The sequence below is a fragment of the Microplitis demolitor genome, chromosome 8 (assembly GCF_026212275.2).
Source record: "Microplitis demolitor isolate Queensland-Clemson2020A chromosome 8, iyMicDemo2.1a, whole genome shotgun sequence".
In the NCBI taxonomy this organism is placed as follows: Eukaryota; Metazoa; Arthropoda; class Insecta; order Hymenoptera; family Braconidae; genus Microplitis; species Microplitis demolitor.
In genome coordinates this window covers 16508671-16523180 of record NC_068552.1, presented here as the reverse complement: position 1 = coordinate 16523180, position 14510 = coordinate 16508671, and positions in this window count along the sequence as shown.

The following is a 14510-nucleotide window of genomic DNA, read 5'->3' as shown; positions in this document are numbered from 1 at the left end:
TTTTACACTTGTCTGCTATTTTTGTTTAATTTTTTATTATTAATAAACTCAGCTCGGTCTAATTGTATCCAGCAACCTCTGCTAAATATATATAAAAAAATTTTAGCATAAAAAAGTTGCTGTTAATCGAACAAATGACACGCTCATGGTGGGTATCTAACAGCCAACGGTTAAGGTCCCGCCGTGACTAATTTTCGGAACTAAGAAGTTCACTCTATAATTGACGGGTTCTTTCTTGCTGTTATTCGTCAGCACAAAAAAATAATACCATAATAAATATAAAAAAAAAATTCATTGCTTTTATTATATTTTCATCACGTCAATAACCAATTCCTCAATTCATTTTTTTTCTTTGGCAAAACATCTGCCAATTTTCGCATACGCCAACTTGGTTAATTCTTTTTCACACTTGGTCTTATTAAAAAATAATAAAGCGAAGTGAAAATAAAAAGGCCGAGCAAGTTTTTTTGGGCATCAAAGCTTATTGATTAATGTCTCGTGTATCCTCAAGGCACCGCGTACTCTATTGAAGACATCGATGAGACCTCAAGACATGAGAACAAAACCGATGACTCGTCATCAAAAGACAACAATTTAAGATAAAAACCCCGTAGTATGCGTTAATATCCAATTTTACGGGCGTAAAGTTGCCGCTAATTCCGATCATGATCCCTGGATGTGATGGGCGCCTTTTAATGGCTAAAAAATAAATTTCAATTTTGTAAATATTAATTAACATTTTGAAGTGTACTTAAGATTTTAAATGCTGCCATTATCTCACTACTCTCCGATTTATGTTTTCTGGATAAAATTTACCTAATAAACATTGATGATCTCTGGAGGGTAACGAAGCCCAAATATCTTTCTAATCATTTTGGGCGATCGTTTAACATGATGTGATCCATTGACGTATTCCGGTGTATATAGTTATATTCGACACAAAACTGTTGTGTATAAGATTGCTATCGATGATGAACCGCATCCTTAAACATGGAATCGAGTGGTTGTCTTGGAAACAGCCGGAAACATGGCCGGAAATTTCTCGTCGGTGGTCACGGTTCACCATACATAAGGTTATGGTGTATTATGTACATAAAATATATGTATCCATCTATATATATATTTATAAATAAATGTGTATATGTATGTAAGTATAGGTTTTGAGCTGTGTTAGTAAAATGGTAGTTGGGTTTTATACCAAGTTAACCGACTCAAGATGTAAGATCAGCTTGTATATACTAGCATAATGACGGTTCTGCCCGACGGGATGCGGCGCGTACTGAGCATGTTGGACATGCGGTGAACCACAGAGAGCAGTACGCGCCCCCAGCAAAACCCTACTGTGGACGTGCAAGTCCCCAAGGACGTGAATCACCGGGGATATGATGATGTATTATAATAAAACCCTCTGTGGATCCGTTCAATGAAGATTTATTAGGATTTTTTCCTCTTCAGTTTGTAATCAATATAGAGATTACTTTATAATTATTTTGATCATTAATTTAAATAATCCAAAGCTGACGTTCATTGAACATTATTCATTCTGTTTCAATCATGATAAGATCTTTCAATAAAATTTAAATTGATACATTTCTTAACGCTGCGTTATGTACTTCAGTAATTTTTGTGTTGCGACTACACGAAACGGAATTATTCTTCAGCAAGAAAAGCAGTGATGAGTTACTTCGAAAAGAGGGTTGACAGACAGTAAATTATTATGACGTAATTATTGATATCCTTTAAATATATGAAGACACAGAAGTCTTCTTGGTCATACTTTGGAGGATAATTTTTTTAGGGTAAAAGTCAATAAAAATGTCAATATGGAAAGCAAAGATTTGACTGAAGGTCACATAAAGCCCGTACTATTGTCTAGTAACAACTCTTACTCCACCAACAATAATATTCAATTATTCAAGTATTATCTAGCCGCGATAAATCTAAAATTCGCTTGTTATACGTCAGAACAAATATACCGGCATTAAATCAAGATGGATCGATGATTAAACCTGATAGCAGTGACGTGTATAATTCATGTAAAGTCTGTCCGAGTAGTCTCATCATCAATCTATAAGGATAGAAACCTCTCTATTCCCGTTTTTGTACTCTCAACATTTGTTTCTACAAGAACTACTCGAACCTGAAACTCCCTAGCAAGCATCATCAGCCATATCCTTCTACATACATTTATATATATGAACCCGTGGGTAGGATATAATATCCATCAGCTTACATATACAGTCAAGCTACTTATCGTCAGTACCGAACAGTCGGAACAAAGCAAGCCGCGCTAGCCACAACGAGATAACGATAATTAATAATACTGGCTTTAGTATAGTTATCGAAAGCTCCAAGGCTTCTTCAAAGTCCATCTCTCTCTCTCTCTCTCTCTCTCTTTCAATAATCCACCGTTTTCTGTGATATAACCAGTAGTATTAGTAGTAGTTCTATACCTTAATATCTACAATTCATACATACATAGATACATAGAGACTCGTATTATCGTATGGGCCAATGATTATTGACTTCTATTATAGAATTACCGGATCTCGCTTATGTTAGATAATCGATGATGGCTCGGCTTTGGACTGTACATATATAAGGCCCCCGTGAGAGATACGTTTTAGCTGATGGTCTAACATCGTATAGGAAGTACATAGTATACATGTTAGAGATCAACAAGCAAAGCTATAGGGGAGCGAAATTGTCGGACGGTAATGTCAGGATCTGGCGTATGGATTATGATGGATTTCGTATTGCCGCTGAGGAAATCACAGGAAATTAATGATCAGAGGATGTATTGAGAGTATAGAGTAATAGAGTACGTCAAGGTTAGTGAATGTATACCGCGTGATAATCCGGAGGCTTTATCTATATATATCTATAAACATCTGTATGCTTGATTTATAATTTTTAATTTCTTCCTTTTAGTCTTCATCTCTCATTCTTGTTTTGTTCTTGTTCTTATTCTGTAATACGTACGAGTTTTATATGTATATGTAGTGGGGAATATAACGAAGAGCGAGAAAACAAATCATCCGAGATCGTGTTCCGTTACGATAGTAGTAGATACGAATACTTTTCCGGGTTCACGCGTCGTTACTTCGGCAGGTCGAATTGATGGGCACTATCTCTTTCGTCTTGGCGCTTTGCTCCCTATGGAGTAGTAGTGTAGTGTGTGGTGTGCTATTCCGATGTCACGGTCGCTGCCGAGCTGCATTGCGGAAGCAAAAATATATATACTTTTTTTTTCACGGCTCCTCTATCTCACACTCTGGCGGGAGGTCTTGTGCTATGGTCAGCTTAAGTCATACAATATAATACAACTATGGGAATATCTATTTATGTTCATATTTATTTGCTGTAAATTTATTTTCGTATTATTTCTTTAGCGTTCAGTAAATTGTTTTTCTTTGTGTTTATTAATTTATTTTATTTTTATAACAGTTTTTATATTTTTTAAATAATAAATCAAATTTAAGTTCATAGATAAATTTATTTACTGAAGGAAAAAAATTGATAATCATAAAAAATATATTTTCTCATACGCATAAATATTATATCAAGAGTATGCTCATCCAAGCACGAAGTAACACCAGGACATCTACTACCACTATCACTTCCTACTTAATAATCCTTTTATTTGTTATTAATTACTTTGAATATTCAACAAGTATATATATCTTAAACTATCAATTACAAGGCATTATAATCACGATTATTCAGCTGCCGATAAAATCGTCACAGCTCATTGACTCTAATTACTTATGCCTCGAATTAAAATTCATATAATTGAACTCGTTACGCTTTACACCCAGTCCCATCTCATTCTCATCTTTAATTAATTAACTCATTTTTTTTTTACTACATCTTCAACTTCATAAAACAAATTTTTTATCCTCATCATCATTATTATCATTACCTCAGAATTAAAAAAAAAAATAGTCTCAAGATAAAAGACTCTCATGTCACGACACTTATCCACGCAAGTTTTTGTTCCGTCATACCGAGTAGGCCTCTAATGACATTTCATGCTCATGCTGTTGCTCATCGTTACCGTCACGACGTTGAAACGTTGAAATGAAATACGATGACGAGTAGTGCGGAATATAATACAGTAAAAAATAAAAAGACAAAAGTTTAAGCTGGTAAAAGCATTAGCACCAGCAGCAGTACCGGTACTAGAACTAGCACCAGAAACTAAAACGACGACACTTCAGAGGATGGGTAAAAAAGTGCACTAGTATATCATAGGGTGCCAAGGTCTCATGTTACATTTTCATGCTCAGGATGTATGAGAGACTCTAGCACGTGCTATTAAAAATTTTCTATAGATCCAACTGCATCCACTGCTACTAAAATCACTAAACCCACCACTACAATCAACACCAGAATATAAAAGCAGTTGACAAGAGCCTTCGGATCTCAACATAATTGTCTCGAGCTCTGATGACAATGGCCACGATTGCGACAGATGCGTACTGTGGCGCTCTTTTAAAAGCACTTTGCACCCTCTTTAAATGTTAAGTGTATGCAGAGAATGTACCGGTGCAGTATATACGTGCTCATATTTATGTATATGTATAATACAAATGTATGGTATAGTGTAGCTGTTCTAGTAGTATGGCTCTTGCGTGCGTGCAGCCCCTCATCAGCACTTATATTCATTCACAAATTCTAAAACCCACGCATCTACTCTCTATCATCTCATTCAAAACGCCGTTGCTGACATAAAAGTGCAAACACTAAAGCTTATCGTAGCCCTTAGCCTTCACGGCTCTTTTTTCTTTTTGTTAAGTATATTTTTTTTTCTTTTTTTTTTTTTTATTCAACTCAAGTGGATTTTTTAAAATACATATGGGACGCATATGGAATAAATTTACTCAACTACTGAATTTATTTATTATTCTTTAGGATTATAATAATAATTCAGCTGCTTTCAAGTATTGATTAATGGATTAATGTATTTTCGCTAGTGATTTATAATATTTTTTGTCCTTTAAAAAAATAAAATAAAAAAAACTTTATCATAACATTGAGTTTAATGTAAACATAGTTGAAAATTAATTCATCCATTAATTCACATGAAAAATTTTGTTTTTTAGTCTTGGGATTTTTTTTTTTTTTTTTTTTTTTATAAGAATATTCAATAGAAATTATGTTAATCATTTTTTACGGTCAAAACATTAACTCAACACTCATTTCCCAATGACAAATTTTATTTATTTATTATCAATAAAAACATGCGTAAAACTATCGATTATTTAATTCACACTGAAAGATTTATATAGACATTATATTTGTTAATAAGATTAAAGATTAATATAAATGTATATTAAGAACACCCACCGGAGATTCAGAATTGTGGGCTCATTGCAAAGCATGACTAAGAGATTTTTAGTCTGAACTCTCGAGTAAAAAAGAATGTGTCTTTCAGGGACACACTCACACGTATCTTCATTTAAATCTAATAATCGGACTCATCGAATATTTCTAGAAACATCAGTGACGTGTTGAATGATCGTTGAAAGATATTGCCCTGTTGTCTAACCACGAAAATTATAAATTTAAAAGATACACTCATCAGTAATTAGGGAATGACCAGTTTCAGTTCCATTCTATTCGAATTAATATAATACTCATACGAATTCTTTAGATTTTTACAATCCATATTATCCAACATAACCCACCAGCGCTATAACCACACCTTGGATTTGGACACTTCCCTTCCACTACTCAGAGTATTACCAATTAAATAAATAATAAATTCTTACATCAAGTAACCATCTGCCCGATAAATAATTACTCGACTTAATTTTTTCCACCCTTTTATTAACATCACCCGGGCACTTTATTATCGGTAATCCGATTAAAAAGGTAAATCTTTATTAATGAACAAAATAAACGTTTCCGTAAAATTTAATATACAATATATAACACTATAGTATACGAGGAATAAAAATAATAACAACCCAAATGAATAATTATGTCAAGATAAGAATTAAGTGATCACCATTGAACGTGTAATGAATATAAGGAAGAGAGTATAAATTCTCCGAGATTCGATAAGTGAGAAAAAGACAAAAGAACCCGCAGGCTAACGAGAATATACCCTGGCACCTCCTTATCCTTATCCACTCGCAGTTACCGTTATAATTCTTCGAACGAACGTGCAAAGTCGGGGCGTTAATTATCGTACCCCTTTTTTTGATCTCTTTAATTTTTTTTTTTTTTTTTTTTTTTTTTTTTATTACTCCAAAATCTTTTTGTTTTAACTTCTTTCGTACAAGATACTCTCTTATTTTTTTCGCAACATATATACGTACCTACGTTTATATATATGGCCGGATTTAAGCTTCGAATATTTTTTAACTGAACCTCTTATTGGCATCTTATATACGCGATGCATATATATACTACTGTATACATACAAAAGTTTCTGTCGGTCATTATTCTTATTCTTATAGTTTATTTTTTATTTTTGTCAGATTCGCTGGCTGGTTTACTTAATAAAAACCCAGATAGAGTCGCACTCTCACGTGTTAATTGTTTCCGATCGCTGGCGAATATAAATTACTCGTCTCGATAACTACATGCACGAAGAGTGTTACATATGTATTTTTATATATATGAATAAAAAAGTATATTGAGTGTTTATATACATACATAAAGCTATATATTACGGTGCGTTGTCTGGGTTCGTTTACTACTTCCTTTATATTTTAATACTCGTTTAAGAGATTTTTTTTCGGTTATTATATATTTTTTTTAAGTGAAGTGAAAATGGTTATTTGGAATATTATCTCAAATTGAATTAACCTATTTGATGGATTAACGGAATGAAATTAAAAATAAATTATTGTTGCTGGTAATTGAAGACGTTAATACGTTTGGTTCCCACGTAGATGGTTAATTGCGCGCGCGAGATAGATGTATGTAGAGTAAAGAATATAAATTGGTATCAAATCAAGAACGGAGGCAAGATGATGTCTGTAAGCAGAGAATATATCTCGTGTATGCTGCTGAGCTTCCGGTTGTAATGGGCAATAGTAGTATTGAGCACTGGATCGTTAATCAGAATAACTTAATTAATGCACTAGGAGATGTGATGGAAAAGAGGAGTAGGGAGAAGAGAAATGAGAGAGATAATTGGGTGGGCCCGCAAGTTGGACATACGAGTACATCTGTGATTAATTCGAGTCTCATTAAGACACATTAGATACCGTGTAAGTAGTCATTATTTTTTATCTATTTACTGTTTTTTTGTATAATGTAAAGTATCGTTATTTTAATTTGGTGGGAAAAATATGTGTTTTAAAAAATTTTTAAATAATTTATCTGAGCATTCCGACCCAATGAACGGTAGTTCTAAAATATTTTATCTAATTAGATTTAGTTTGACATTAATAGAACGATAGGGTTTTTAGTTTATTTCAGTAAATTAAAAATAAAAATCTTGAAAATGTTTGTGTGACAAAGAAAAAATATTTTTTATCTTTGGTATTTTTCGGTCTTCTATGCATCAGATCTTGGAAATAATTAAATTTATAAAAATGAATTTTTCTTCTTTATAATTTAAAAAAAACTATCTGCTTAGTGATTAATGAGTAAATTTAATTAAGAAATCTGATTTGCATGACGATCCGAGAGCAAAGATGTAGAAAAAAATTTATTTGCTCAAATAATTATAGAGAATTTTAAATTGCTTGAAAAAATTGTGAAAGTTATAAATTATGATGCAAAATTATTATTATTAAAAAAAATTTTGCGAACCTGATCTGACCCAGCTCTTTTAAAAATTAAAAAAATAACACGAAATTATGCCTTATTGTAGTCAATATTTTTTGAGGCTTATCGTATGATCACAGGTTTTTTTTTTTTCAATTTGAATGTTCGCTTATTCATTCGGTGATACGTAAATTTATAATTAAATTAAATTTAGTGGAAAAAAATTTTTTAAATAATTTAGGAAAAAAAATTGAAATCGGCGATTTAAGAAAAAATTTATTTCTATGACACTACAGTTAAATTTAAAAGTAAATGAGAAATGTCAAAAAAAACATATATTCATTTGTAATCCTCAACACCTCAAGTTATTGAATATCAGTCGTAAAAAAAAGTATCAAATTTTAACGATAAGTATATGCACGATAAAGTATTAAATAAATTTATAAAAAAAAAATTTACACAAAATAAATTTCAAATTTTAATGCTCCTTTATTTGATGAAAAAAAAAATCATCACCAATAGAAAGGAAAAAATTTAATTTATCTACATTTAGAGTCTTCAGTCTCGAACTCTATATCGATTATCGTGTTGTGTCGAAATACTGAGTGCTCTCTATACTCACAAAATAAAATGAAGAGTTTTAAAAACCCGTGGAAGCCTAAGCACTGAAATCATCGATTGCCACAGATTGGTTGGTACCGGGAGAGCACAGAGTAGTGCTTACTCCTTTGGTTTCTCATGTTGCGTCATATCGGGCTCGCGTTTCAAGTCTCGATATTGTACCAACGCGAATAACGGAAGATATTTTGCACGCCACCAGAACACAACTCGTCGGGCCGCCTCACCTCGTTCTTACAAACCCCTACTAAGAAATCTCAATAAAGTATCAGCTTTATTAACTGGGAAATTATTTCTCACATTACTTTCTTACATTTTTTTTTTTTTTATTTATTTGTCCAACCCACCGATTTTTTTTAATTACTCAACAATTTTTTTTTATCACAAACTATTTATAAATAAATTGTCTGGTTAAGTTATTTTTATAATTGACAATTAAATAAATATATTATTTAATTTTAATAGTTAACATGTAACGAGTGTATATAACCGTTACAATATTTAATATCACACGAAACCAATCGCGAAAATGTATGTTCAAACGTGTCGACAAGAGGAAGTAGATGAAGTTAAACAGCTAAAGGTAGTTCATAAGTGAATAAAACTCTAAACTAACTACATTTCTCTGGCTCTGCATATACATTCATTTATATGTATACATATATATAAATATATACATACAGCACGTACTCTGGAGGATCATTGCACATTACAAGAAGTCAATATAAGCAAAATACGTTCATTTAGAGATCTCTTTTGCTACTTAAATTACAAGCATTCATGCTCATATACTATATAGAAGTACTAGTGCTGTATATATATAAATATAAATATAAATATATAAACGTGTAGTAGGAAAAAAGGCATTGCAAAATAACGTACGCATTTATGCTTATTACCCGACTATTATTACTCTCGGCTACTCGGTCTTGGTCCCAAGTATCAAGTTAAGTCTTAAAGCCTGTACACATACATGTATTTATAATTCACCTTACGTTCGATTATCGTACAGATGCAAATTTATATATGAGAATTTCTCTTTGGGGTCTCTGTTGATACTTGAATATACAATATGAGTAAGGATATATTACGCCAAAATGGTTTGCAGACCGCGGAGCAATTGCTACCGCGTGCCACTGATACGCAACCAAACAGTTTAAATACTTGTTTTTGTTTTAGATGTATGGATATTTTTTACTGTTTTGCATGGCTCCGTTTAACTGAACCGCGAGCTATACCGTCATCCTTTAATAATGCTCATTCACTAGACTTTCTCATGGAATACCTACATTTATAATACTTTTATATTATTAATATTTTAAAAATGTGTAGATGGGAATGTATATGAGTAATTGGTGTATTGATTATTTCCCCGTTATTTTTAAACCGGTCGCATTCACCGTAAAATTATTATTCCAATTAGCTCACGCTAATTCATTATAAATTTACCCATGGATAAGCACCAATAATTCTTCCAAAATATATATATTTAAAAAATTAATATACGTGTAGATGCATGAATTATATATATATTGGGTTCATACAATATGTGGGGCTGTGAAATTTTGTTACGGTTGTAATTCGTTTCTATTGTCAGATCGCACACGTTGCGAGTTAAAAAGACGGAGTATGAACGATCATGTCCCAATATATATTCGAGTGAAGAAGCAAGGGAAGAACCTGGAATGCGTGGATCTGTATAAGATACATATATATGTATGTATATATGAATGTTAGTAGCTTAGTTGTCGGTAGGAGAAAGAGAAAAAGCCCGATACGAGCGCCAACCTGTCCGGCGTGTGCAGATACCACCGAACCGAATACGAGAGAACGATGGACGGACGGACGATAGAATGAACGAATCCGCGAGTTGGATGAGTGCAAGAGAGATCGAGGATGGAAGAAACGAGTGGATGAGTGAAAAAAGACGAGGACGAAACACAGCCAAGTGAAAAAAGGAAGAAAGCGAGACAACGATGCTCGAAGAAAAGACCAAGGATGAGGAGAGGGAAATCGTTCATTCGTACCTACAGAGGTCAAGGTATAATGTTACCCGGGGCTACGACCTCTATACAATCTCACTCCTCCTGTATTTGCGGGACTACTTTTTTAGATTTTCTCTATTTACAATTTTGTTCGACTTCCTAGTCGATAAAATTCGTAAAAATCGCAAAAAAAAACCGATGAAATTCCTTTTGATAAATTTCATTTAGGACGTTGCACCTTTGTAAGGATCAAGCGAAATCACAAAACATTACAATTCGGACAAAAAGACTAAAATACTTTTTTTTATTAAATTTCAACCCAAACTCAACTGCTATAGCAACTCAAAAATAATTAAAAAAATGTATAATTTTTAGACAAATAATGAGTTCAAATTATTCTCTTCAAGCTTGGGTTTGAATAAAGGAAATGAAACATTGAAATATTTCCGAATTAGACCTCTAGTCGGAAATACCAGAGTTTATACTCCAAATATTTCAATCAAATTCTTTAATAAAAAAAACCAACAAAAGAAAAAAAAAATTTCTTAAATTAAAATTAACTATTTTTTTATTGAATTCAGGTGATATTTTAATGATTCATTAAGGACGGATTATTATTGTCATTTATTGTAACGAAATGGGCATAATGATAGGTTTTATTGGCATTATAACACACCGCAAAGGCTGGTGAGTCAAAATTTAGGCTTGGCTTTTTTACATCCTCTCAAGTTTTAAATTAATAAAAAATATAAATAAAACCGATTACTAGTCTCTAAGAACACAGACTCTATAAGTCTTTGCCGTATCCACTTGCTCCATACTCCCGTATCTTATACCCGGGTGTTTATGAGTGTTAGTAGCCGAAGAGTTAACGCCGCTGGAGGTACACCAACATCCAACAACAATACCAGCAACAGCTCTACTCCGTGGTTATTAATAAAAAGCAATATAATATAATAGTTACACCATAAAAACGCAAGAATATATATATACATATATATACGTATTGCTCGAAACACGTATAGCGAGTGTGTGACTGACAGAGAATTCTTAAATGGAACTAATGTAAAGCTAAAGGTAATTCAACGCCGGAAGAAATTTTTATGGCACTCTATCGTCGTCACCGTTTACTCATATACTCGGCTACATATATATATATATATATATATATATACATACATTTATCCTTTTTCTTCATCACCTTCACTTTACCATCATCTAATGTATTATATACTGGTATACTACTATACAGAATTAAATATAATAATAGTATATAGGTATATAACAACAACGAACCGCGGCGCGGTGGACTCTGAGGAATTTTTAGTGCGTCGTCAACCCTGAGGACCTTTTGCGTGGTCCGCAATTAAAAATCTCAGACGACAGATCGTCTAGGTATTTCCGTTGCTAGATTTGTCTTATCTACAATCTGTGAATTTCGTATCGTATAATATTTTATTTTATTAACCTTTTTTTTTTTATTTTCATTTCGGTATTTTATTTTCAAGATGTTTCATTTCATTATATTTAAATATCCACATACATTAAATTTTTTTTAAAGATCAAAAACGTTCGCAAAAAAATTCTCAGCTATCTAATTAAGAATTATCTTGAAAGAAAATCTATTGGATTTAATTTAAAACCCAAAGACATTTTATTTTGAGAAAAGTGTTTTATTTTTTTATTTACCTCCACTTGTGTCATTATACTTTATTTTTATTATTTGTATCGGTATTATTATTATTATTTATTTAACTTTTTTTTTGTTATTTCAATCGTTAAGAGAATAGTAGTGCGACAAGAAACAGAAGATTGTACGCGAAATGAAAAGGAGGAAAGAAAGAAAGTAAAAAAAAATTTAGAAAGAAGAGGCAGGTTGAAAAGGCAAAGAGGCGAGGGGAGAAGACAGCATCAGCGAAAAAGTGAGAAAGAATCAAAGAAGGATGGACTACCGAAGCGTCTCGAAGGATGAAACTATATGGAAGCAAAAACAGAAACCAGTCTCACTGGCTCAAGGCTGCCGAGCTCTCAGAGTTCTGCTGTAGTTCCATGAGAGTACCTGCTTCTTTACCCGATCCTCTTCATCCTTCTCATCCACACGGTTACCATCACCACTAACTCTTCCCCAGCTTCTTAAACTTCATCTCGTTCTCATTCTCATTCTCATTCTTATTCTTATTATTCATCCTCATCTTATCCAATCCCTCGATTCACTGCAGAGCTATAATATACGCTACCACCTTGGAAGTGTCCTGTGAAGTTTCTTTGCAGATCTCCCAACGAGTTTCACGCAAATTCAAATGGGTACCACCTCCGTGCTCAATTCGTTTGCCATAAAAACCATAGCACATAGTCATCACCGACTGATCTACTCGTCTCTGCACTACTCTATTCCTCTCTTTTATTTTTAAACTAAAAAACAACCCAAGAGTCTACTTAATTACCTCATTCAACCCCTTTTTGCTTCACTTAAGAATGAAAAAAAAAAACATTTTTCCATTTTAAAAACAGCAAGCATAATAACAATATAAATTTTTTTTGCACAGATAGATATTTCGAAGAAAACGGATTAGCTTCAATGTCGAGTTTAGTTTCATCTCATCCCGGGTGCTTTTTAAAATCGCGACGCGTAAAAAACCGATGATGCGATAAAAAACATGTGAATAAAAACTCGGTCAATATGCCTGTATATATATAGATATACTAAATAAAATAAGAGACGAGTTCTGAGCGTGGGAGATTACAGCGGCGTTAAAGATCCTCCTGTTAAATAGAGAAAGGACTACTTTTATATACGTATATATACACCTTATATAAATGTATACATGGATAGAGATATATATATGTTTGTATGTACATACAAAATAGTAGGAGAAAACGGTTCGGATGTTAATCAGATTCGCGAGCAACATATTGCAAATGACACTACACCGTTGGCGCAATAATGAAACGAGTTCGCAGGTCACCTGTGACAAACAGCCGGACAAAAGATAATAATAAATTAATCCGAAAAAAATACCTGTTCACACGCAATAAAATTATCCTATACAAATCCCACGTATTAATAATAATATAACAAACAAACAAAAAATAAACGGGAATAAAAGAAAATAAAAAAACTTAAATCCGATCGCCGATCGTATTAATTACGAAAAAATCCATTACATAAATTAATGAATTATAAATTCTTGATAAAAACAAAAAAACTCGCGCAATGACTCGTTATTCAAATGCAGTCTCTTTATTTGCGAGTGCCTCGAGCGAGTAACATAAATACATCGAGGACTGCAGTTATAAGCCGACATCACATTCACATGCTTACAGACACTCGTCTACAAATACAAGGAGCTATCAGAGGTATAACTAGAGTACTAGATTTTCTCTATTGAATATCTTACATCCTATATATTCAATACGAGTCCTCAAGCAAACATATACACATATAAAACATTATATACGACATTACAGAGTAGTTAGTAGTAGTGCAACAACTAAAACTCCAAGAGTTGGCGACCTCGTTGAGAAACGTGCGAGTAAGGCCCCGAGGGCCTGCTGTAGTTGAGGCCCTCACTCACAATTCTCCACTCAGATCAAGTCTTAACTCTCCTCTCCTCTCCTTTATTTCTCCTTCGAGCAGCTACTACGCTTACACACATGCTAAAAAAAACTCCTTGACTTTACTCTCGCATCTCTTCTTCACTTAACTTGATGTCTACCTCAAACTCCTCCGCAGTACTGCTATACAAGTACACACAGTAGCTCCTGTGGGTAGTTATGTGCGATTTCATCTTTTATACTCTCTTACTCTAGTATGGTAGTCATATACATTTTTTGTTCTATCGGGCCAAGACCAAGCTCTGGACTGGTAGACATCAGTTCAGAGCTTCACTCACTAGTCCGCGATTGTACTAGTGTAGAGTGTGTTGTGTATCTACAACTACAATGAACAAGTCCTGCTGACATGTACACAGACACAGGTTAGCGGGCATAGAACCAGGCAACCAGGCGTTCTTCTGCAGATCAGTCTTCTTTACTTCTATTGCGAGAGACGCGGGTGGACAAGTGCCCAAGGCGACAGGTTATTCTCCTTCACGACTTCCGGAGTACACTCACAAGACCAAGAACGACTTTGTTACGTTTCTTTATTATTATTATCATTATATTTTTAATGAAAAAAAA